At 45.2% G+C, this 25,161-nt stretch overlaps 2 protein-coding genes across 3 annotated transcripts in view; one reads left to right on the top strand and one right to left on the bottom strand.

Annotated features, from left to right (window-relative positions):
• FANK1 (fibronectin type III and ankyrin repeat domains 1) overlaps positions 1-25,161 on the bottom strand; it is a 57,278-nt gene that overhangs the window by 30,223 nt on the left and 1,894 nt on the right. The window lies entirely within an intron of this gene.
• Positions 23,377-25,161, top strand: part of DHX32 (DEAH-box helicase 32 (putative)) — a 33,891-nt gene continuing 32,106 nt past the window's right edge. Inside the window, exon 1 of the mRNA XM_016148245.2 lies at positions 23,377-23,400. The gene's annotated coding sequence lies outside the window, so the exon portion shown is untranslated. The remainder of the gene's footprint in view (positions 23,401-25,161) is intronic.

Genomic DNA, 25,161 nt, shown 5'->3' with positions numbered 1-25,161 from the left:
CCGTCCCTGCCGCGGGTGCGCTCTCCCCACGGGCTTGAGCTTCCCGGTGAAAACAAACAAGGAATGCCTGGAAGATGGCAAAATCTTTCACAATCGGACGTGAAAAGTCGATTTGCTGTTTGCCTTCTTTTGACTTGGAGTGTGTCGCCGACGTTCAAAATCGACAGTAAGAGCGGCAGGATGTTCCAGCGGCGGGAACAGGATCGCGCCCGTGGCGCATCCGCCCGGCTTGCGCACCTCCCGAGGAAGCCGCGCGGCTGAAGGATGCGAGCGAACGGTGCGGCAGGGCGGAGCCCGCCGGCGAGGTGCCCGCCACCTGCCCGGCGACCGGAACGGCGCAGCTCAACAATGAGCGGTCACAGTCGTCAAACTTACGGCAGAGAAGCGCGGCGGCGGGTGCACCCCCATGCTGCCGGTGGGGGTGCGAACGGGGAGGCGCGTCCGGAGGGCAACGCGGTCCGGGGAGAGCGCTCTTGATCGCTCGGCAATTCCGCTCCGGCTATAGCCCCTGATGAGTGCAGAAATATTCACGCCAACTTTGCATTTGGGGGAAAATGAAATGACCTAAATGGACGGCATGAGAAGATTAGACGAACGATAAAAGGTCATAAAAATCGCAAACGACCTAAATAGACAGCGTGAGATTAGACGAATTACAGTCATACGCTGGAATACCACACAGCAATTAATATTAAAGTTAAAATTAATTGGGTCTAAACATATCCACATGGATAAATTTGGGGAGGGTAGATCACGAAAGTGAGTTGTGAGACTGTATGCACAGAATCACACAGTTTACATAACGTTTGAGAACACAAAACTATATCAAGAGAAGGAAGGAGGGAAAGGAATGGAATGGTAGAAAAATAATTTTATTGGCAACATTTCATTTCTTAAGCCGGGTGGCGGGGCTCGAACACTAAAGTAGTTATATGCCTGGACTAGTTAATAAAAGAACAGAGCGAGGCGCTGCACGCACGGATGCATTTCCACGCTTAGTCTTGTCATACTCTTCTCCTAAGTAAGTGGGTATCCTGGAAACTTGTACTTTAAATTATCTTAAAATGTCATAGAAAGGTGGTTCGGTTTCAAACCCGGAAATCCATGGGAGCTGCGTGTCTTTAGTATCTTCTACGTTCCAATGACACGTTCAACCCAGCTAGAGACTAAGCTCCTTGAGGAGAGTGAACTGAGGTTTATACGCTTTCAACTTCAACGTCAGCAATAAGTGTTTGATTAGAGGTGAGTATTAAAATATTCAAGTGATTGTTTTATAACTCCGTAAGTTGCAATTAACTTCACCATGAAAGATAAATGGGGTTTTAACACACAGCATATAATTTAGTATATTTCATTCTCCAGCAATCAATGCTTATCAATATTTAGACTGCATGTAATTCAGCAGTAGCTATTAAAAACAGACTTTAAACAAGCAGAGAGGGGCCTCCAGTGCTTAGGTGAGTCACAGCGTTACACTGCCCATCATCTGGTTCACACGTGTCATCCCACATGATGTGGCCCTTGGTCTTTGACTCAGAGGTTTGTCAGTTAGTTGCCTTCCAAGGAGTCCTACAAAAACTAACTCAATCCAGCTCATGACATGAATCAACTGTATTGTTATGAAACTCTCTTATTCACACAAATACAATGAAATGATGCACACTGACACAAAAAACTTCGAAATCCTATAGATTTTAGCGCATTTTATAGTATAAAGAGTGATTACATCGGGGACCCTCACTTTAAATTTCTCTCAGCTGCCGTTTTCCTTCTCTGTTCCCCATCCTGCCAACACCCCTTTTTCTGACCATCTCCTGTTCTTTGGTTCTCCATTTTTTTTCAGTGTTACTGTGTGAAAGGCACCCTGTTAAGTGCTGGGGGTCGGGAAGGACAAGACAGACGGTTCTAGCTCTCATTGAGTCTACAGACTTGCAACAGATACAAACAAGAGTCCAAAAAAAAAAAAAAATCACTACAGTGTGATTATTGCTCTAAGGAAAAGAGACCAAAGTGCTGAGACATTTGAGCTCATGTGCCAAGGATGCATTCCAGAAGGGGCATGAAGAACATTGTAGCAAGGACTCATCATTCCTCCTAAGCCGAGGGTAATATACAGTGCAGCCTTTGCTGATGCAAATCCAAGCCTAAGAATGAATCAGAATATTTTAAAAGCAGTAGAGTAGTCTGATTATTAACACCTCTACAGAAAAATTCACGCTGATCGTCGACTTAGCTGATAAATAGGAATCTTTAAGAGTCGTAATTTATTAATGAAAAGCTTGTAATTTTCTGTTGTATATCAAGACATATGATTTGCTGCACACTATGGCTGTTCCAAATGAGGTTCTTTTATAACTTATAGCCACATCCCTGCTTCTCCAGCAGCTCTCTGCAATGATTTTCAATAAAAAGAATAAATCCAAAGATCTAGATGAGCTTACCATATAAAAACAAACTTTTGACCATAAATCTCACCAAACTCACTCATTCTAAATAGGTTATTAGGGTAAATACAGAAAAAATAAGTTGTACTTTTGCAGCCAGTAAGGAAAGAACCAGGGATCATAAATCGAGTATTAATTATAAATAATGGTCACTGTTCTTTGCATTTATCAGAATAATGTCCTGCATAAGAAATCCCCTGCCTCTACTACTGGATTGCTTTCATATTCATCTGTTTCTTGGATCCAAGTTTGTCTTGACAGTCAAGATTCATTGTCGGACCCTTCACTGTAAATAGTAAGTAACCCTGTTCAATGAACAAAACTCAAAGGCAGCTACTACGTTATAGTTGTCCTTCCAAAAAGTGTCTCTTCCAACGCAGAAGACAGAGTTTGAAAATAGACTGACTTCTCCTCTGCACTGCTCAAAGATGGACAGCTTTCATCTCGGCCTGAATGCAGTCAGTCTTCCTCACCTGCCCATCAGGCACTGCTTCCCCCTGTCGGACCGGAAGCAAACGAAAAGTCCAGGAATAAAAACACAGTTGAAATGAAAAACGAAGTGGGTAAGTTAAATGGCAAAGTAAGCAGAGACAAAAAGATAGTTATATATTTGAAAAATTTACCCACTATACCCAGAAAAAAGCAAAGACTGAATATATCACATAGAGGTTGAGAAAATAGAGTGAGAAGACCTAACATGCATTTAATTAGAGTTCCAGAAAGGAAGGATAAAGAGAATGGAGGAGACGCAAAATTTAAAGGCTAATTACTGAAAATGTGCCATAACTAATTCAAAATATGAATTCGCAATTTCAAAAAGCAAAACATATTCCAAGCAGGAAAAATAAAAAGAAAAACATGCCTAGACACGCAAGAAAAAATAAATAAATAGGGAAAGAAACGACAGAACAGCAACGGCAGTGATGAGGTCCCAAAAGCAACGCGAGAGAAAACACACATCCCCGACAGGACTGTCAGGTGACGGAATTCTCACTGACGACAGTGGAAGCCAAAAACGACACAGCAGCATCTTCGGCGAGCAGGGGGCAGAAGCTGCCAGCAAGGAGCTGTAGGCTCAGCAAAGATGCCGTTCGGGAACAAGAACGGAACAAACATCTACAGAAAATAAGGTACTTCACAAACATTTGCAAAACACATGCTGGACTCGTGTTCAAAACATAAAAAGAATTCTAAACACTCAACAATAGGAAAAACAACCCAGTTAAGAAACTGGCAAAAGATCTGAACAGATACCTGGCCAGAGAGGACACACGGATGCCAAACGAGCATGCGACAAGATGCTCAGCGTCGTAAGTCGTCGGGGAATCGCAAATTAAAACGACAACATGATAGCGCCATACACGTATCGGAATGGCTGAAATCCGAAAACCCGGCAATACCAAACACGGACGAAGATGCGGAGTGACAGGAATTCTCATTCATTCATTGCTGGTGGAAACGCAAAATGGCACGGCCACGCTGGAAGAGTTCGGCAGGTTTTTTACCAAGTTAAACAGAGTCCTATCATGTGATCCAGCAATTACGCGCCTAGGGAATCACCCAGCTGATTCGAAAACTTACGTCCAAACAAAAACTTGCATGAGAATGTTTCTAACAGCTTGATTCATAACTTCCAAAAACTGGAAGCAGTAGATCCTTCAGTGTGTGAATGGATGAGGAACCCATTGGTACGTCCTGTAACGGAATGTTACTCAGCAGTGGAAGGAATTGAGCTGTCAAGCCACAAACAGACATGGGAGAATCTTAAACATATGTTAACTAAAGAAACCGACCTGAAAAGGGCGCATCTGTATGATTCGATTAGGTGACATTCTAGAAAAGGCGGAACTAGCGAGGCCGTAAAAAGCTAAGCAGTTGCCAGAGGTGTGTGTGTGGGGGGGGGGGGGGCGGTAAGGAAGAAGAGCTTAGAGAGAGGGAACGTTTTTTTAGAGCAGCGACATGATTTTTTTGTGATTCTGTATGCAATAACGTATGCGAATTCTAAAAAATCATTCAGGTGGCTGTGCACCCCCAAGACGGAATGCAGAATGTGATGAAACATTCCATTAAAAAGGTGTGAAAGCACCTGTCTGAAACTCGAGGCGGACCCCAAGGTAGCCGTTCCAGAGCTCCTCACCACAGAACCAGGCCGGGTCTGGGGCGCGGCTCCCCAGGAAACGGAAAAACAAGTTCGCAGCCAGAGGCCTGTGGCCTGGCCAGCTCCCGGGGACCAGGCCTCCGAGGAAAGGTCAGAACTGTCACGGCTGCTCATTCTCCAGGGCCCAGAATCCAGACTGTTGCCATCACCCTTTCCTTCTGCAGAACTCACCGTGAGACAAAAGCACCTATAAGATCCCCACACGTGAGGCAGAGCTGCCCTGCTGCGAAGCAGGCCGTGAGGCACCTAAGTCACCCACACGGCCTCCGGGTCCCCCAGAGGTGGCCGGAGGCGGCTCCTTGTACGGGGCTAAGATGCACATAGGAGAAAACTCACTCACGTGAAGCAAAGGTTCGGTGCTTTTCAGTGTATTCGGACTACAACTGTTTCAAAGCTTTTTTCACAGAGCTTTGGCCTTCGCCGTGTGGCCGCTGGGCGAGGAAGAGCCGCTCTGAGCACACTTCCTGGGCCGGGGGCCTGAGAGGTGACCCAGATGGGCCGAGAAGGTTCCAGAAAGTGCTCTTGGCCAAGTGGAACCCTGCGCATGTGTAAATGATCAGCCACATTTTGCACCCAAAAAGGACAGGAACTGCCTGAAAGTCTGATACCCTTGACACTACTGACCTCTGCTCTCCTCAGGTGACAGGTTTTGACTGAGGTGGGAGTAGGAGACAGGGAGGGACAGCCACACAGTCACGACACTCAGAATCTGGCTGTCAAAGGGGCTTCTCCTGTTACGGAAAAGGACCTACTTTGCCCGCAGCCCCCAAGGCTGGGCGCAGGCCCCCGGCCCACATAGCGTCTGGCCGGATGCGGGCCGAACCTCGCAGCATGCGGTGTATGCAATTATAAATACATGCACGTTTCTTTTTTGCAGCAAATCACATGAAATAAAATTTGTTAAAACTCTTGGTTTGCAGGGCACGAAGTATTGCTACACATAGCAAGTATAACTGAAGATGAGGCTGCGTGATTCATGCATCCCACGGGCACACCTAAACCTTTCTGAGCATCCCGTCCTCCCAAAGCCTGCGGGTTCCAGATAAAACAGCATGCAAAATCGCCAGCAACAGAGCAGAGTAGCCTGAGGAAATAAATGTTCCAGTGGAAAACTCCTACACGTATCCCATCGATAATTCAATATTTGTCATATAAGAATAATTTGATTACACCACTTGGGGGCTCGATTAAACACAGTGGCAATTTTTAAATGCTTTTGAATAGCTCTTGTGTTTGCCTTAATTTCGGATAAATTTTCCGCCTTTCTCTACAATTATTGCTTATTCCAAAAATCAAATACAACGGAAAGTAAGGATCCTAGTGGAAGCTTCCAGGAGGAAATTGAAAGAAGGAAGATTGGCAGGGGTTTCAAAACATGAAAAACTCTCCTGTAACAATGAAATCAGAGACTCCGCTGGTTGAAATGGTTTGCAGAACCGTTTCAAAAAGAGTCACGAGAGCCAAGAAAATATTGATGGTAAGAGCGGCAACAGAAATACTAAGATGACAAGAATCGGAGCACGCCCACACACGGAACAGGGTTCCCAGACAAGAACACTGCCACTGTCAGCACGATATCATTTTAACGAACGTGCTGGTTCTGTAGGAACAATGAACTTTTAACCCAGCCTGTTACACACTAGGAGTCCAAGTTTTTCATCTCCAAAATCATGATCTCAATTTACAGAGAATTAAACAGAACATACAAAGACTGCTAAAATGCTTCACAGGCAGGTATTATAAAGCAAATTTAAATAGGAACGAATTGTTATAAGATCTTGGCTCGTCTACTGCACAAGCGAAGAACGTATATATTGGGTTTTTTGTTATTATTAAATATTGTTAACAAGACACACATTACTTATACCAGGTAAGTTTTCAGACTGAATTAAATGCATTGAGAACTCTTAAAATTCAGAAGATGGCACGGAACACAAGGATGCTGTGTTTACTCGGATTGTACGTAAATTGAATTAAAATGTACTTGACCATTGCCTTGAAGAACAGAGAACACATATTTATTTGGAAGTAGTAAAAAAAAAAAAAAGTATTGAGGATATTAAATTGTTAAGTGAAAAACGTTTACCGATCAGAGATCACAATGAAAAGCAGGACATTAAACTGTTAGTGAAAAGCGTTTACCGATCGGAGATCTCAGTGAAAAGTGGGGCTCTGTAGATGAGAGCTCGGGGAGCCATTAGGCTAACTGCTCATGGGAGTGCTTAGAAAAGTTTCAAAATGAAAGGACCAGTGTGACTTATTCACCCAAAATAGCTCATGAAGAATTAAGCAAAACGAAGGGAAACATGTACAAAATGAAGTGAAAAAAAAAAAAAATCAAACGAACCAGACATCAAATAAAACTCAACTGCTTCAGAGTTTACAACAGTGAATCGCTTCCCGTGCGCCGTTATGCACGCTCCCCTGGCGCAGAAAACCGATTCGCTTTGCAGAACACCGATTTTTAACTTCTTTGCCAAAATTCATCTAAAATTAAGGCATACACAGGAGCAATTCAAACGCAGTTTGGCTTTTCGACGGCATGCGTGAAGGTCTTGGTGACTGGAGCCCACATTTGCAATCAGTGGATGGCAGTGTGACTGTTAGATGTGATGGGGTTTCAAGCACTCTTTAAAAATATTAGTAAGAATTCAAAACATGTGCTGGACGCAGCTCAGCCCGAAACCCCATCAAGAAGCGCTGTCTCCACACACCTAACGCTGCTGAACACTTCGGGGTGATGTAACAGTTATGCGCCCTTCGTGGGCTTCTCTCACCTTGGATGGAGTCATTTAAATGCCCATGCCAAACCGGGCTCTTCTCTTTGAGAGTCCGAGGAGACGGAGTTGGTTTGCGCATCATGAAGCAGGGCCACCCTGTTGCGGGACACTTTACAGCACAACATCTGAACGACCCTGAAATGCGTTCTATGAGGAGGACTGGGACACAAGCAGCTTTATTTAAAAGGTAAGTAAAGGTTGCGCACAAGGCCGCGTGTTCTAGATTTCATTTCTAGGAAATGTCCAGAATAGGCAAATCCATTGAGCTGGACCATATGTTAGTGGCGGGGGGGGGGGGGGGGGGGGAGCTGGAGAGAGAGAGGAATAAGACCAGACCACGGGCGGGGGCGGGACTTCTCTGGGGGGTTAGGACATGAAATTACAGAGTGGTGACGGTTACACAGCTTAGTGCATGTAATGAAAAAAAAAAAAAACACTGGATCGCATACTTTTTTAAGGGGTATATTTTGATATGCGATTTTAACAGATTTTAGTGTTTTAAAAATTAACAAAGGTTGACTGCCATTTTTAACTGAAATGTGGAAAAATTTTAGACTAGTTCAGTAAAAAATTTTAAAATTTTCAGACTTGGAAGTATATAAAGTGTTTCAATTTATTAAATCTAGTAGAAAATGCAGGAAATTATTGGATTATGGAACAAAAGTGATTGACAATGAGCAAGGGAATTAATAGAAGTTATTCTGACATTGAGAAGCAAGTTGTAAGAGAAAGTTTTTCAGATCTCAATAAAAGCAGTAATTGCAGGGAAAGAATAAATTTCAAATAGAATGACCAGGTTCTTAGATTTTTTGATAATCCACTTAATAAAGAGAATCACAGGAACACACTGGGAAAATACTAAACTTTGTGCCAAATTTTAATAAAAAAAAACAATTTAAAGATAAAAGAAAACTCATAATTGCCATTATTATGAAGACAGTGATAACGAGCTTTTTAATAACGAGTGTCCTCGAGTTAGTATTTATGATTACACTGGCCCCAGAAAAAGGGAAATAATCACATGGGAAGGAAACCTAATAAGAGTTTCAGCCAATTTGACAGCAAAATCCTAAAAATGTAGACGGCATTACCAGTAATGAGATGCAATGCTGAAACTCTTCTAAACCATTTTGAAAAATTCAGTCGACCCATCAACCAAAGACTAAATTAACTTCCTACTTTTTTTGATAACTGAAGTCATTATGTTCAACTCATTTCTTTTTGTAGGACATTCAAAATATTTCCCATCTTCTTCCTATTATAATCAGTGATGCAATGTTTGCTGTGTACATGTGCCTTTTCATTATCATAGGATAAACTCCTAGAAGTAGGATTGCTAAGTCAGAGAATAAACATGTTTAAATTGGATTAGCTGACACCCCCTCCCATGGCCCAGCAAAAACCATGCCTACTTCCTTACCCTCAGGAATATAGTGCGTTGTCATTTTTTTAGGCTATTTAAAAATAGTTCTTCCTTGGAGCATCTGAGAGCTTGCTTGCCAGCAGCTGCCATCAGTTTGGGCTCAAATAAAATCATAAAAGTTCTATTTAAAAAAAGATATCTCCTTGTAATTTTTAAAACACTTTAAGAGCAATTTTAGGTTCACAGCAAAATCGAGCTGTGAATGCATATACACATTCACTAAAGACTATACTGTAATGCTCACAGTACGATTCATAGTAGCCAAAATCTAGAAACCCAAGTGCCTTTCGACAGTGGAACAGATGATATTCCTCGTCCATTCACGCAGGGAATAACGACGAGAATAAAGGATCTGCAACTACATACGACAGTATAAATGAATCTGATACATACACTGCGGAGGAGAATGAGGCAGCTCCAGATAAGGACAAAACGGGGCACTTTCATTCACGTACAGTTCAAAATCAGGCAAAACTAAGCTATGCCATCACAAGCTGGGGCAGTGGAGTGGGCAGGGCGGTGAGGTCTCCTGGGGTGGTGGCAATCTTCTATTTTTTGACCTGGATCCTGGATGTACGGGTGTGTATATGCATGAAAATTCAGCAAGCTATATGCTGATCTGTGTCATTTTCTGCATATACAGCGTACTTCAATTAAAACTATGTTTTAAATTTCGGTTAAGTAATGAAGAACAAAAATCACTGAATTCAAGGAACCATCTTTAAAAATGGGAGTACTATAACAGAAACCAAGATGACTGTCTTAGAGTCAAAAGTGTTGAAATATTAGCTCAAAATTATAGTCTTATGAAGTCTGGTGTTTGCACTTTAAAACTAATATAGTTTTCATTCAACTCAATAATATTCATTTTTATTTTAATATAAAAATATTTCAGTGGATATACCAACAAGTGGGACTTAAGCTCCAGGAAGAGTTTCTCCCATAGTTTGAAAACTTAAAAACCATCGATTGTGCTAGAGAATGATGCCTTCAGAGTAAGGAAGGTATGCAAACCTTTTCCTGCTGGTGGCCTGCATCGGCTTAAAAAAATTGCAGTTATTACATCTGATAGAAAGAACATCATGCAAGAAGTCTAATAATTTTGGACTAAAAAATTTAGTTAACTATGTAATAGAAAAACTCCACTGTAGCCACATTATAAAATCATTGTTACACAAAAGGTGATACATAGGACAAAGTCTAATAGAAATGTACTAGGCGATTCATTATGTTATTTTTCTGGATTTTGATAAGATTTATGATATTTGTCAACTCCGTTTATTTTTAATTGTGTTTTGTCACTCTAAGTAAATATACACTTACATAACCCGCTTTGTGTTTACACTTTGCATTAATTTTCTTAAGGGCTCCACACATTGCTTTAGAACCTATAAAACCTTGATCTACCCCTGAACAGGATGTAACTTACCAGCAAGTCTTCCATTTCTTACAATACTGAACATTGTTTGGGAGACAGGACTGTGATTTACTAGTAAGAACTGAGGGACAATCCCAGTTAATTTAAGGCAGCCATTCACGCACTCAGCCGTCAGCCCGTGTTCGGGGCCTTCTGGGTGTCAGGCCCTGGCTAAGCTCTGGGGACAGTGGTGAGCAAGCAGACGTGCCTCTGTCTTCATGAAGCCCCATGCGCAGAAGGGGAGGACTTCAAGGCAGCGACACAGATTATCACAGGGTAAAAACAGGATGCCTTTCGGCTAGGAATGAATCCCGCAGAGGGAAAGTGTCTTTATCAGGACAGGAGGCGTCTTTGGTGAACTAGCAGAGGATGAAGAGGAGCGCTCCGCCCACACCCCCAGGCAGAGACGACCCGCCCTCCCGGACTCCTGAGCCTGAGAGCCTGAGCCGGAAGGAGCACCTCCTGGGATCCACATCCAGCAAGGCCCAGGGCTACCTGCATGCAGGGCGCGCAGCAACTGTTGTCGCCTAGTGATCAGGGACAGTGAGTTGTGAAGACAGCCAGACTGGGCTGGAACCCTGGTTCTGCCACATTCCATCCTCATTTGCCAAAAAAAAAAAAAAAAAAAAAGCGGGTGTGGAGCTGAGTAACTGCATGATAAGCTGTTCGGTGCTGTGCGTGCAGTTTAGCACACAGTGCTAAGGAGTACTAGTGACTCTCCCCTCCCAGGCCCCTCCCCTCCCCTCCTCCAGTCCACTCGTTCCTTCCCCTGGGTTCCGGGATCAGCCTTAACTCATCCACGACTGGAATTCTGCCCACAACTCAATGCCCGTGAATAGCCAGGCATCCCCAGGGCCTTCATCTGCCTGCCCAACACGGCCACCTGCCGCCTCGGCCACATTCCCTCGGAGCCAGGGTCGCCTGCCCAGCCAGCACTCTGCCAGATGCTGCCGGCCAGCCCGCCTGGATTACCTGGACGGCCGGTGCGCATGGCCTGTCCCACCCCACTAAGGCTGTTTCCACATGACCTGCCTGCCCCACCTCTAAGGAGCCTGATTCCTTGAGTAATGCACGGGAACCAGGCACAGTCTGAGTCTGTCTCCTTCCTCCAAGCCGGGTTGCCAGGAGTCCCCCTCCTTTTGCACTGACAAGCCTTTGCACAGCTATCTCTGGCTTCTGGCTTACTGTGGGAAAGGGAACTAGAAAACCACGCTTATTAAAAAGTATGCATTACATAACAGCCACATCGAGGCTCTGAGTAGGAGGCTGAGTAGTACCGTTTGGGGCTGTTTCAGGTCAACTGATGACTACGAGAACTTGAAGGTCTCTTTTACCTTCATGCCTGAGACCACATTCCAGGGTCAAGCATGCCACCAAAGCTCCCCCTCCTGAAGCTGAAATCGCACAACTCCTGAGTTTCTGACACCCACTGTCTACGTGGGTTTCCATAAATATTTATGAAATGCTACATACAAGAAGACATTGTTCTAGAGAGCATCATGGCCATGGCCTTTGCTTTTCTCCTTGGCCGTATGCAGAGGCTGCCAGTCTGTCTGTCTGTCTGTCTGTCTCCTTTCCTGTCCCAACAGCTTGAGTTGTTGTTTCCAGCCTGGTAAGACCCAACTCCTGGCACCTTTGCTTAGATTTTTTGTTGTGGATTATTTCAGATTCATGTGCTGGCCCCGAAACCTCAAACTTCATATCTTAAAAATTGAACTTATGTTCCTTCCAGATCACCTGCCTTCTAGACTAGTCCTTTGCTGCCATGCAGAGATCACCATTCTCCCACCCTCCCAGACCTGAACTCTGGTTCTCTCTCTCCTAAGCTATTTGTACTTCCTCACCTCCCAAATCCATAGTCACAGGTTGTATTGGTTCTTGCTTCTTTCCTGCAGGCAGCTGACCATGCGACTTGAGCTACCTACAAAATCTGCATGGTGGCCTGACACCTCCATTCTGGATGGGGAACGTTCCCCAAGCTCCCTGTCCTCCAGCCCCCACTCTTGAGCTCCGTGCCTTGCCTTCTGCTTCAGTCCTGTCCCTTGAAACCTCCCCTCTGAGCAACACGCTCTGAATTACAGCTCATCTGCTCCTCAGTCCCGAACCCTAAGGAACACCCCTGATACCGCCCGTTGCCTCCTTATCTGTCAGGGAAGACAGACACAGGCGGCATAACCAGAGAATGCATAAACGTGTTGACATTCAATTACCTGCGTCTGTAATATCGCTGAGTGGTAAGTAAGCATTCACTGCAGAAGAACAATTTGCAAACCTAAGATAGAATTCACTTGTTTTGCATTTTGCCTAGGGCACTGTCACTATCTCAGCCAATGGTAACTTTCCTGGGAGCAACTTTGCCTTGGCCAGATAGACACCCAGCCAAGTGATGCATCCGCCTCGCCCATTTTCTGGGCCAGGGAAAGGCCCAGGAGGGCAATGCTATGCAGGGGCGCCAGTCCCAGGCCTCTACGCCCTGCTGCGCAGAGCCACAGGGCATCCGCCACCTACAAAATCTACGTAAAGGTTAAGCTACTTGGAATTGTATACCATTAGCAAATGGAAAAAGCAATATCATTTTTATCAATAAAATAACTATAAAAATATATATCGGATGGTGGACCTTTTTCAATGTTTGCCAAATATCCCCTAAAGTCACACTGTGTACCTTATGGAAGCACCTGGGACAAAGTTTTACCCCCTGCCTGAAATGCCACCACTGAAATGTAACTGATCTTAAAATCTGAAATTAAACTATAACAAAAGCAGAAAATACATGTGTGAATAAAATAAAGACAGTTCACGATACACGAAAATTTAGGAGTTTGACTCAGGAGACCACGAGTAAACAAAACTCAAGAGGATGTATATTTCAGGCCGGAAGAAAGGGATCCCGAAAGGGAAGCCAGTGATTCAAAAATGAAGGAAGAACAGAAAAAAATGGTAAACCTGTGGTTAAAACTAAACGAATACTAAATGCGTAAAATGATAAAAGTAATTTCCCAAAACATATAAAAAGAAAAATGAAAAAATTAAAATGTCAAAACAACCCAAATGATTCAAGAGAACCACGCTGAGTGGAAAGAGTCGGTCTCAAATGATTAGATGCTATATGGTTTCATCTATTCGATGTTCTTGAAATGACAAAATTATAAGCATGAAGAAGAGATTAGTGGTTGCCAGGGGTTAGAGAGAAGGGAGTGTCCCTAGGAAAAAGGGCAGCACGGGGACCCTTCCGATGAACCTGTCTGGAATTTGGACAGTGGCAGTGGTCATGCATGTGATGAAGTGCATAGGACTAAACACACACACACACACACACACACACACACACACACGAGTGAATAAGATCAGCGGATTGCATTGATGCCGATATTCTAGAGTTTGAAAGATGTTACTATTGGGAGAAACTGAGTGAAGGGTATAAAGGCTCGCTTTGTACAATTTCGAATTTAAAATTATCTCAAATAAATAAAAAGTTAAAAATAAATTTAAATATACTATAATAACACAAGTCAAGAGGCACTAAAATAATTACAGTACTCTGAAGTTTTTGTATCACCCTGAAGGAGGATAAACTTTGGACTTTCATAATTTAAATAGGGATGTTTAGATTACTGTCCCAGCCACTGGAAGAGTATAAACAGAGGCTTTTCCAAATGACTAAAGAAGAAAAAAAAAACCCCACCAATACAAAAGAAGTCAAGAAAGGGAAAAAAACAAAAGTAGGACAAATAGAAAGTATAAAATAAGATGATACAAACACATACATATTTACATCTATACATATACATCAGACATACAACCATATATGTAGAATCCAAATATATCAGGATTCATAATAAGTGCAAATTGACTAAATGATCTGGTTAGAAACTGTTAAATTGTTAAATCTAATTCCATGTGGTTTACAAGATATTTATATCTGAAATATAAAAATAAAAAATGGTTTAAAGTAAAGGTATTAAAATCTACGTTAACATACACACACAGCAAAGTCTAACCAAAGTTACTACAGCCATGCTAATTATACATAAGGTTGAGAGCTTACATAGGAAAAACAGTTTAATAAAAGTTAAAATTACAAAGATATATATTTTTTGAAATCATAATCACCCAAATACAGCCTCAAAGAGTAGAAAGCCAAAGCTGACAGAACATGAAGGACAGACAAGTCCACAATCATCACGGGCATTTGACAAACACCTTTCAGTAAGTAGGAAAAGTATAAAAATTAGAATGTTAAAAATTTCAACAAAATTATGAAAATACAGACCCAATGGACACAGAACACAAGCTCTAATATCTACAGACATATCTTTCCAAGTAAATGTGAAATAATTTCAGAGAAATTAACCATAATACTTGAGTATCAAAGCCAAGAACAAAGTTCAAAGACGTGGTCTTAGTGCAGTAAAGAAAATAAATAAAAAGCAAAAGAAGTTTCGGTGAATGAAAAAGCTCATTTAAAATATGATTATGTACATTCAGATTCCAAAAAAAAATCAATAAACATAGCAAGTTAGCCAGTCATATGCCAATTAGAAATTAAATTTGAACAAATTATATAATTTACAATAGCTCTAAAAAAATGCAAAATGTAAGGCCTTCATGGAGAAAATCATGTAATTTTAGAATACATCAAGGAGACAATAAATGGAGAGATCAGTAAAGTTCACAGATTGGAAGGTTCGATGCTATGAAGTCCTCCTAGAATGACCTATCGATTTAATCCGATGGAAATCTCAACAAGCATTGTGAAGCCTGACACGGCAATTCTAACATGTGAGTGTAAACACAAAAGGCCAAGAGCGGCCAAGATCAAGGGAGAGAATGTAGGGAAGTATTTTCTGATTAATGGACAGAAAGATTAGATGGCCAGCAAAATTAGTATGTACCATTAAGCCAAAATTTCTCTAGCACCCCAAAAGAACAACAGTAGGCATATACGTATCCTCCAAATTTATTTAAAATAAACACAGGCTTTTAGAAGATACATTATAAAATGATTTTCAAATGCATGTGAAACCATATTAAGCCTCTTGAAAAGAAAAAAGGAAAGGAAACCTCGCCGAAAAGCCTCATCTAATGTTATGAAGCATTCGTCTGCTGGATCCGAGTTCTGGCCAGCAATCTGAGAAGCTGTCACCGTAAATCATGTGCGACCGCTGACCCTGTGCTTTCCCTGCGCCCCCGAGTCAACAGCACCCACAGCGCCCAGGCCCAAACCCTGGCACGTTCCCTAGTTATGATCATCGTTTTAACGACGTGTGCCAACCTGCCCATAAGTCACATAGGAAAAGAGAAATGTTTACGTGGCCTCCTGCCAAAAGTCAGTCCTTCCGGAGTTCTTGAACTTATTACTAAGGCTACTCCAGGTGACAGAAAAGTTTTTTTTTTTTTTATTGGAGACTTTTTTTTTTACCGAAAAAAACATTTCAGCAAAAAAGAAAAAAATTCCTACTTAATAGAGCTAGTGAATGATGATGAGCAATATAAATTTATTTAGACATCTTACAAAATGGCTGTAAGGAAACATTTAGTCCAAAGTCATGGCTCATCTCTAAAACTGAGCTAAGGCACCAATGCGATTCTGAAAGAAATTTCGAGGTTTGGTTTATGGTCTAAATCCAGAAAGACTAAAAGCAAACGTACAGGCCGAATGATCGCTGGTTTCTTCTCCCGCACCCTGTATTATGTTTCACCACTAGAGTCTGAAATCACATTTCATGTTTGACAGTGCCCCTCAGCAAGGGGACAAAACAAATTAGTTAAAAACAAATATTTTAAGAGAACGCAAGAGGCAATAGTTATCTGCCAAGCCCGTTCTCCCATTTAGATATGGTTTCAGAGCCATTTGAATGGAAAGGTCCTACTTATAAATGCAGCATCAGCAAAACCTATATTCATTATGACAAAATTTTTTTTTTTTAAATAAGGATTCCAGAAGCCATCTGGATGGAAATGAATAAGAAGTCACAGCCTGTGTGGCGAAGCAAGAAGTGAGGAATGAGCACGAGAATCCATTCGATTACAAACCTCAAGTCACGTAGGTTGGTTAAAAAATCTGGTCAGAAAGAAGCAAGCAGAAAACAATCAAATCCGGGGGGAAGTCTCACTTGGAGGTTTATGGCCAACCTCAGAGCATTTCCATCACACACAGGGTCGGAGGCTACAGGAGCTGTGGGCAGAAGGTGGACCCGGGGTCACAAGAGGAGGGAGACTTAAGGGTCCCATCAGAATCCTAAGCAGAAAAATGCAGCTTCCACCAGCGAGGGGCAGCTGGGCGGGCAGCTGGGCGCGCCTCTGGCCCACTTCACGGCCTGCGTCCCACAAAGAACCGAGCCTCCCGACAGGCCACGGGCCTCTTCCAATGATGGGAAGGCAGCGGCCCCCCTGGCTGAGGGGCTGGCTCGTCTCCAACAGCCCACGGGACTCGGAGGTGAGCAGTGACTCCTCTCATTCCCGTTGGTCTCCCAGGTCCACCACGAGCCCACGGGCCAGTCTCAACGCCAGCGTTCCCTACCGTCTGCTTATACTTCACACTGATGCCCTCGGCTAAGATCCTAGAAGCTAGAACCTTCCCGAGTATTCTTGGAGGCAAATGGCAGCTGACTCCTAGTTCTCTTTAATGAACCAGGATTTAAATCTGTGTAACTCTCATGACTTCAGTTTCGTCGTGAAACCTAGAAATTCCTTCCCTTTCCTATTGAGTGGTGACCTCGATCGTGATGGGTATTTAGAAATAATAATTTCCGTGGTAATTTAAGGGTGCTGCTGGCATTGCCACAACTTTGTAAGTCAATTCGCTTTTATCTAAAATTAACTCGGAGTAAACAGATGCCGTTTGGTAGTGGTGGCAGTAAGTGTTACCAGGGGAGGAGGACCCGTGGGAACAGCTGTGGCAGGCCGGCCTGACTCACGCTGTTATCTGTAACCCGGGGGCCTTCTGACAGCTGATGGGTGAGGGACGCACACGGAGTGCCAGGCTGAGGACAGTGTGTCACAAACATGCCCTCCTTTCGGAAAACCATTAAAGGACTCAGGTTTAGGGGTCAAGCAGAATGAGCGGCCAGCAAAATGTAGACGCACGATCAGAAAAGGATGGAGAATCACCGGTCTGCCTTGAAGATCACTTCTGTATTTCTGTTGAAAATCAGCAGTTCAGAATAGCAAGGGGACAGACGTCATGAGCGTCTCTTAAAAGGCTTCTTTTGTATCCTTTTGAGAAGACAAAGAATTTTGATAATTGAACTCACTGTCAATAGAGTTTTGTTTTGCTTTGCGTTACCATGACTTATTACACATAAGTTTAGTGGTTTCTTGGAAGTTTTGAAAATTATGAATGCATACCCGACATTGGTTCACAGGGAAGCTAAACAGCACATATTAGATAGCTTTAAAGTTTTAGCTCGAGTGAACTGGGATATTTCTCAGATCAGAATCATTACAATTTCAAACCCACCAGGGCCATATAATCAAAAGCAACTAATGTGAGTCTCCTATGTGTTTAAGAAGGTGACAGCTTTTTCCGTCCCTGAAGTTCTAAGATCTCAAAGTAAATAAAGATTCTGGCGGTACCAACAATGAGAAAATGCAAGGACTAGAGGCGTGATGGCCTGGAAGCCAAGGGAAGGAGGTGTTGGAGTTTGTGTTAATGCTTCATTTTTCACTGGAAAAGCACTTCAGTTTTGTGGTGCAGCTGTCGGTGCTTAAACAGGGCACAAGCAAGGTTGATCTCACATGCAAATGATCGACAAGAACTGGCTACCTCGCGGAGCCTGGGTCAGGCGGCCCTCGGCGGCCGGGCGGAGGCAGGGCGTGTTCCTTGACCCCGCCTCAGGTCCATCTGCCATCGGAAATGGTCAGGACGCTGCCGGCACCCTTCCTTCCCTCTTCCCTCGTCAGCGGGTGCAGCTGGGATGTTTTGGCCCCAAAAAACTATCTCCTTTGTTGTCATCCATCTGACGCGTAGATGGATGAAGTGGACTCCACGTCACATCTCTCAACCAGTGAGTGCAGAATAGATGCCCGTGGGCCCGTTACTTCCTCTCGCCCTTCCACGGGAGGCACCGCCGCGTCAGGAGTTAGGAGGGGCCCCGGGCAAACCACGCAGGACAGAAACGAGAACCCCGCCCTGACTGAGGGAGACTGTAACACGCTGTGCAAAGGACAAATGGGGAATGAGGGTTAGGGTGCCAGCGAAATGAGGGCGTTCCACCAGCAGAACGGCAAAAACCCCAAAGTTGGATTACGCACACGTCGGGGAGGCAGAGGAAGAACAGATTCAACAGTTATCCAGACTGACACTGCCTTGGGCAATTCTGCATCTAGATATTATCCTGCAAATACACTTGCACATGTGCAAAGCGTCATACACAACACGCAGGGTTATTTAATGCGGCTTAGTTTCCGGCTGCTTGTAATAGTGACTGCGCTGGATTCCCGCTACTGCTGTAACCAGTCCCCACCACGGACGTGGCCTAAAACAACACAGACTTTTACCTCCCAGTTCCGAGGGCAGACGTCAAAGGCACGTTCCTCCAGGAGGTTCTGTGGAAGGGTCCACTTCTGAGCTTCTTCCAGCTTCTAGAGGCTTCGCACCCCCCTCGGTGCCTGAGCTCACACTGCCCCAACCTCCGCTTCCTCTCGCGTCAGCCTCCTGACCCCCACCTGCCGGCCTCCCTCTGATAATAAGGCCCCCGTGGTCGAGAACATGGGGCCCACCTGGGTGACGCCGGCCACCTCCCCGGCTCACGACCCTTAGCCCCACCTGCGAAGCCCCTCCTGCCACGGACGGCAGCGCACTGGAGGGCCAGGGCGCCGGCACGTAGACTCGTTCATTCAGTCGATCGCGACAGCGAAAAAAGTGGAAACAAACTGAATTCCATCTATCAGTAGTGACTGGTTCAATAAATTACGGTGAAGTCATACAGCCGAATGCCATACAGTTGTTTTAAAAAATGAGAAACTCGCCGTGGACTAAACAGAAATTTCTGCAAAATATCACGTGAGGTGAAAAGCAAAGTACGAAACAGACGGAATGTGCCGTCCAGCCGGCCCTTGAGCATCCCGTGTGGGGACGGTGAGGGTCCACGGACACACGGCTGGCCCTGGACCCGCAGGGTTCAAGCCCGTGCTGTTCCAGGGCGGCTGTATGTGGCGCGCGTGTAGACGTGATGTTTACACTACGCTGGGAGGAGACGTGAGGAGCTAACCGCGGCGGCTGCCGCGGGGCAGGAGCTGATCGCAGGAGCACAGGAACGAGGAGGCTCTGCACTCTATCCTCTTACAAGTCTCGATTTTCGAAACTCGCTACTATAATACCTAAAAGTAAATAATAAAGTCTAGAAAGAGTAAAAAGAAAAGGTGCCAAAGGCATTACAGACGGGAGAGAGCAGCGTGGGCTGGAGGCAGGGAGGCCGCGTGTACAGTGACGGGCACTAGGTGGAGTCTGGATTTCCGGTTACATAACAAATCACCCCGCGATTTGGTGGCTTAAAACAACAAATACTCATTATCTCACAGCTTGTGAGGGTCAGGAACCCAGGAATGGCTTCAGCTGTGTGGATCTGGCTCAGAGTTTCTTATGAGGCTGCAGTCAAGCTGTCAGCCAGGGCCACCGTCAGCCGGGGCCACCGTCAGCCGGGGCCACCGTCAGCTGGGGCCACCGTCATCCCAGAGCTTGGCCGGGGCTGGAGAACCTGTCTGCAAGCGAGCTTGCACGCTGAGCTCCTGGCAGGAGTCCGTCCTTGCTGGCGCTTGGCCTCTGTCCTCACCACGTAAACCGCTCCATAGGACGCCTGAGCGTGTCATGACATGGCAATTAGTAAGTGATCCAAAATATAGAGAATGAGAGAGAGTCGGTGGGGGTGGGGTGGGGGGGACTGGAGACCAGCTCCAATCCTTTACAAACTAATCTTGGAAGTGGCAGGTCACTCTGTCATGTCACACGGACAGACCTCAGTGCTGTGAGGCCTGGCACAGAGGCGAGCCCACCGGGAGGCATGCGGGTCACTGGAGGCCGGCGTGGAGGCTGGCTGCCCCAGACGGGGCAGCAGGGGCAGGCAGGACCCTGGTGAGCAAACGCGGTGCAGGAGTGAGGGCATGAATGAGCAGCGGGCGCGTGGAAGGCAGGAAGATGGGCCTCGTTCGCACCCTAAGTGTCTCCTCACGCTGGGGAGCAGTGAAAATTAAAGTAGGAGAGTGAGCTTTGGCCCAGCCGCCCACCTGCTGATTCATACTGCCTGCCATGTTCAAATCCGTACTCTAGACCTAAGCTGGAAATATTCCCATCCCACTGGGAAATTCATCTATATTAAATTTATAACATATATGACAGATTTCTTAGAGAAGAAAGGCATGTCGTTCCTCTCTGTACTCCCTGCCACCCCATACCGACAATGGTGTGACGCGCCAAGCCGAGGCTTAGGCCCCAGGACGTGCTCATCTTCTAACTCGAGGTTGGTACTCCTTGACGGACATCTCCGCATCCCTCCCCCCGACCCCCCCCCCCCGCCAGCCCCGGGAACCACCACTACTCTACCCCGTTTCTACGACCTTGGCTTATTTAAATTTCACGTGTAAGGGAGACGGATCATCCAGTGTTTGCCGTTCTCTGACTTCTTTCACTTGGCGTAAGGCCTTCGAGGTCCATGCGCATCGCTGCGGCTGGCGGGAGCCCCTCCTTCCCAGGGCTGAGCCGCGCTCCGCGGCGCGCATGCGCACCGCGCCGTCCTTGCTCATCCACGGCGGACGCGCAGCTTGCTTCTGTCTGGGCCACTGTGAATCGTGCTGCAGCGAACACGGGGTGCAGGTACCTCTCCCAGGTCTCGATTTCACTTCCTTCAGCTCTGTCCCCAGAAGGGAGATCGCTGGGCCACCTGGTAGTTCCGTTTTAACTTCCGGAGGGACCTCCGTACTGTGTTCCGCAGCGACTGCACCCGTTCCTATTCCTGCCGACGGTCCGTGAGGGTCTCCTCCTCCCCACATCCTCGCCACGCTGCTCTCCGGTCTTTTTATAAGGCCATTCCAACAGGTCTGAGGCGTTCTCTCGCTGCGGTTTGCATTCGCATTTCCCTGCTGACAAGTGACGCTATTTTTATACCTACTTTGGGAAAAGTGTCTGTTCAGCTCCACTACCCACTTTTTAATTGGATTATGTGGAGGCTTTTGCTACCGAAGGTTACGAGTGCCTCATATGTTTGGGGTGTTAACGCCTCTTCAGGTGGATGGTTTATAAACACTTCCTCCCGTTCCGCAGGCCGCCTTTTCATTTTGCTGGCGGATTCTTTCTGCCGCGCGAGCTGTGAGGTCATGTGCCCCCACTTGCTGAGACTCGCTTTTGCTGCTATGCTTTTCATATCATGGTCAAGAAATCACTGCCAAGACCAAAGTCGAGGAGCTTTTCCCCTGTTTTCAGATCTTACATTTAAGCCTTTAATCCATTTTGTGAACCAAGAAAAAAAGAGGTGCCGTAATAACTCATAAATCCCCCGCCGGGCAGGCCCTGGTGGGAGTCCTGCCCCCGGCCTGTGACTTCTTCAGCGAAAAGGTTTTACGCCAGCCCTGTCCGTTGTTTCCGTGCATCTAGGTGAATGCGCCTTTGAGGTGCCGGCAATGACACCCCTCCGAGGCGCAACCACCCTCATGAAAGCACAGAGTCCTGCGCGACGCAGCCCGCCTGCCTTGTCCCCACCTTCCCGGAACCCTCCCACCCTCCCTTCTTAATTTTGCATGCATAAAAAAAAAAAAAAGGCAAAATTGTTCTTCTGCACAGCATTTGAGACCTTGCTCCCCAGCATACGTCATCAGCGTGGCTCCAACAAACTCTTCTGAAAATCCTCTGCAGGTTTGGAAGTTTCTTATGGCAACCATTTCATGTTACCTTCTAATGGGAGAGCTAATCATATAGATACACACTGATTACAACGTGTCAGAGCAATACAAGTATTAATGAAACCCAGACACAGTACTGGGGGGAGGAAGAAACTTTCCTCTACCCTCCAAGGTTCTTTCAGTTGGTCTAATGATTTAACGGACACGAAGCAGATTAACAAGAAAAACAAAATAAAATTAATTACATACGTACTTATGGGAACCCCGCACACAGGATAGAGTCAGAAACCCCACCTACATGAGAAGTTCAGAGACAGAAAGGGAAAATGAGGCACAGATGGCATCCTGAGCTAAGGATGGGGTAAGGTGCACTGGGTTTCAGAGCGGGGCGGGGTCACTGTGGGAAGATGAGAAGAGCAAGATGCTCAGTAATTAGAAGTTTGCCCTCCCCTACGGACAGCTCATAAACAGTTATTTCCAGTGTTGACCTTTATTATAAGCAACGGCCTTAATTTAAATTCTTTAAGGGACAGGTGAAAGTTTCTTGTGAGCCTGCAGGGTCTTGACTGCCTTCAGGTCAAAATAATTCACACGCCAAACTGGCACATTTTGGGGAGTCCTGTTCTGAACCCCGAGAGTACAGTACCTAGGAGGGAGGGAAGAACTGGTTTGTGTTGGGGTTGGGGGAGTAAATAGACAGTGGAGGTTCGAAGAGACAGTGATGTCCAAGACACGGTCTGTAGGACAGACAGGTGAACGGGCAGTGAGCACCTTCCAGGCAGGGCCAAGGAAGGACAGTGTGAGAATGAGACTCCCTCCCAGGAAGACAAGGGCAGGGAAGGGCCCCTGACGGTCTGGAATGCAGCAGGGCACAGCTAAAGGGACTGGCACCTGGGGTCTAAGAGACAGGAACGCCTCCTTGGGGGAAAAGGCCCCCAGTCTGCAGGCAGGAGTGTGCCAAGGACAAGCACCTCCAGCTCTGCCCCTGGCTTTCGCCCAGCGCTGTGGGCACTGAGATGTACGAACAGCGGTGCCAGTTGTTTACTCGTTAAGGATCCGCACTGGCTCCTGGGCTCGATGAGTCATTCAGGCCACTCTCAAGGATGGTGGTGTGCACAAGCCCCTCCTTACGTCTGGTTGGCTAGCTCAGGTCCTGGGAGTGACGGGGCTTGTCCTCCAGAGCAGGCATGCCACAACTGTGCTTGCTTTTCCCGACGAAATAAGGTAAAATCCAAGCTACCAGGACTAGGCTTGGTCCGGGAGTGAGGCTGAGCTTCCGACGAGACACAGCTACAACTACCAAGTCGTTTTGCCCCTTCCCGTGGCCGGCTGAGCATCCAGAGGTCAGGACTGCAACAAATTTCAGTACTTGGATGGGGATTTTAAACTACAGCTATTTTAAAGTGTTGCTTTGGAATTGTTTTTAAGGTCTAAACTTGATTTATATAAGCCATTTATTTCTTAATGATGATACTTGAATTATAACCTAATTGATAGAATTAATGTTCTTTAAGGGCTAAGATTACTTGAGAAAAATTGCTAATACAGACTTTTACAAACATTCCTGGGTTTAAGCAATTTATTACTCTTAAATTCTTACCAGCCAAGTCCCCGTGGCTATGTAAAGATTTGGCTGGGGCTATGATCCGGCAGCACTTTGGTCCCCACAATAAGATTACTTGCCTATTTCCTTTATTTTCCTGGATAGAATGAGAGTCTTAAAACGGGACAGAAACATGATCCAATGTGTACTTTGACAAGGTCACTCTCTGGCTTCCCCAGGGGCAGGGGAGAAGAAATGCAGAAATCGATAGATCCAATATCATGGTTTACGTAAGAAGGCGGCTTGCAGTACCACTGAGGACAGCAGGGAGGGACAGAAAGGTGCGGGCTGGGGTGTATTTTGAAGGTGAACCACACAGGCCTGCTGGTGGGCGGAGTGGGTGGGGGAGCTGGGGAGAGAGAGAGAGGTGTTAGGGATGACTCGCTTTCTGGCTAGAGTAATTAGCAAGATGGCAAGATCCTATTCAAAGATGGGTGGACCGACAGAAAAACAGGTTTGGAGAAAAAACAGGCTTCTCGCCTTCGCATGTGTGCCCGTCATTGGGTCGTAAAAATAACTTAGATCTCCACTTAGTGCTTCTAATAAAAGCCAGGTGTGTATCAGGAAGCCACCGCCCGACCTATGCTAGGCCCGGATTGATTTTACATTGGGAGAGTTTACGGGGCAGGAAGCAATATGGTTGTAATTTGGACCTGAGGGCTCATCTTGATGCTGCATTTGAAAAATATACACATTTTCACTCAGATTGTGTGTTTGCTTAGAGTGATTTGGTAGGCTAAAGAAAGATCATGAGAGGAAGAGCTAAATACCCCTAAAGTCACCCTGGGTATTGTCACTGACCAAGAAACTAGGGCAGAGAGACAGTACTATTGAACTTAAACACTTTCTTTAAAAAGGGAATTTAATAATATTTTCCATGTTATTTCATGACTGGGTTATCTTTCCAACAGTGTAGTTACTCTTGGAAAAAAATAATTAAAGATGTAAATGTGTTAGCCAAGAGCCAAACCACTCAGAACAGGCCAAGGCTGTGAACTTATTTAAACTGCCCTTTCCCCTGAGCCATCGTTTCTTGAATCACTGACTTATTATTCTGTAAAACAGTGCTAGGCCGCCATCCCCTACCTCTAGTCAGAGTATGACCCAGCGGTGGAGTGTGAAGAGTTTATATTTATTGGATTTTAATGACTCAATTAATAAAGGTCATTCCTAAAAGTAATAGGAAATTAAGTGTGTGGAAACAGAATGGCTAAGGCTGACTTGGAGGTTACTTCTAATAGTTCCCTGCTGCTGTCCTTAGATATATGTTTAATCCTTAAAAGCAATTAGAAGGATCCTTCCTTTTAATCAGTTTAGCGATGCCATGTTCAACTATGCTACAAAAAAAAGCTATTTAAAACCCCTCAATAACAAAAGGTAGCACGTAGTAAACACTAGGATTTTAAATATTCTAGATAACATCGGTATAACAATATTCTCAATATAATATTGATAAAAGTATAATTGTAGTTACATATCATTTTAATACCTGGTGACATAA

The sequence above is a fragment of the Rousettus aegyptiacus genome, unplaced genomic scaffold (genome assembly GCF_014176215.1).
Source record: "Rousettus aegyptiacus isolate mRouAeg1 unplaced genomic scaffold, mRouAeg1.p scaffold_m13_p_6, whole genome shotgun sequence".
NCBI lineage: Eukaryota > Metazoa > Chordata > Mammalia > Chiroptera > Pteropodidae > Rousettus > Rousettus aegyptiacus.
This window is presented reverse-complemented; position numbering and strand designations above follow the sequence as displayed.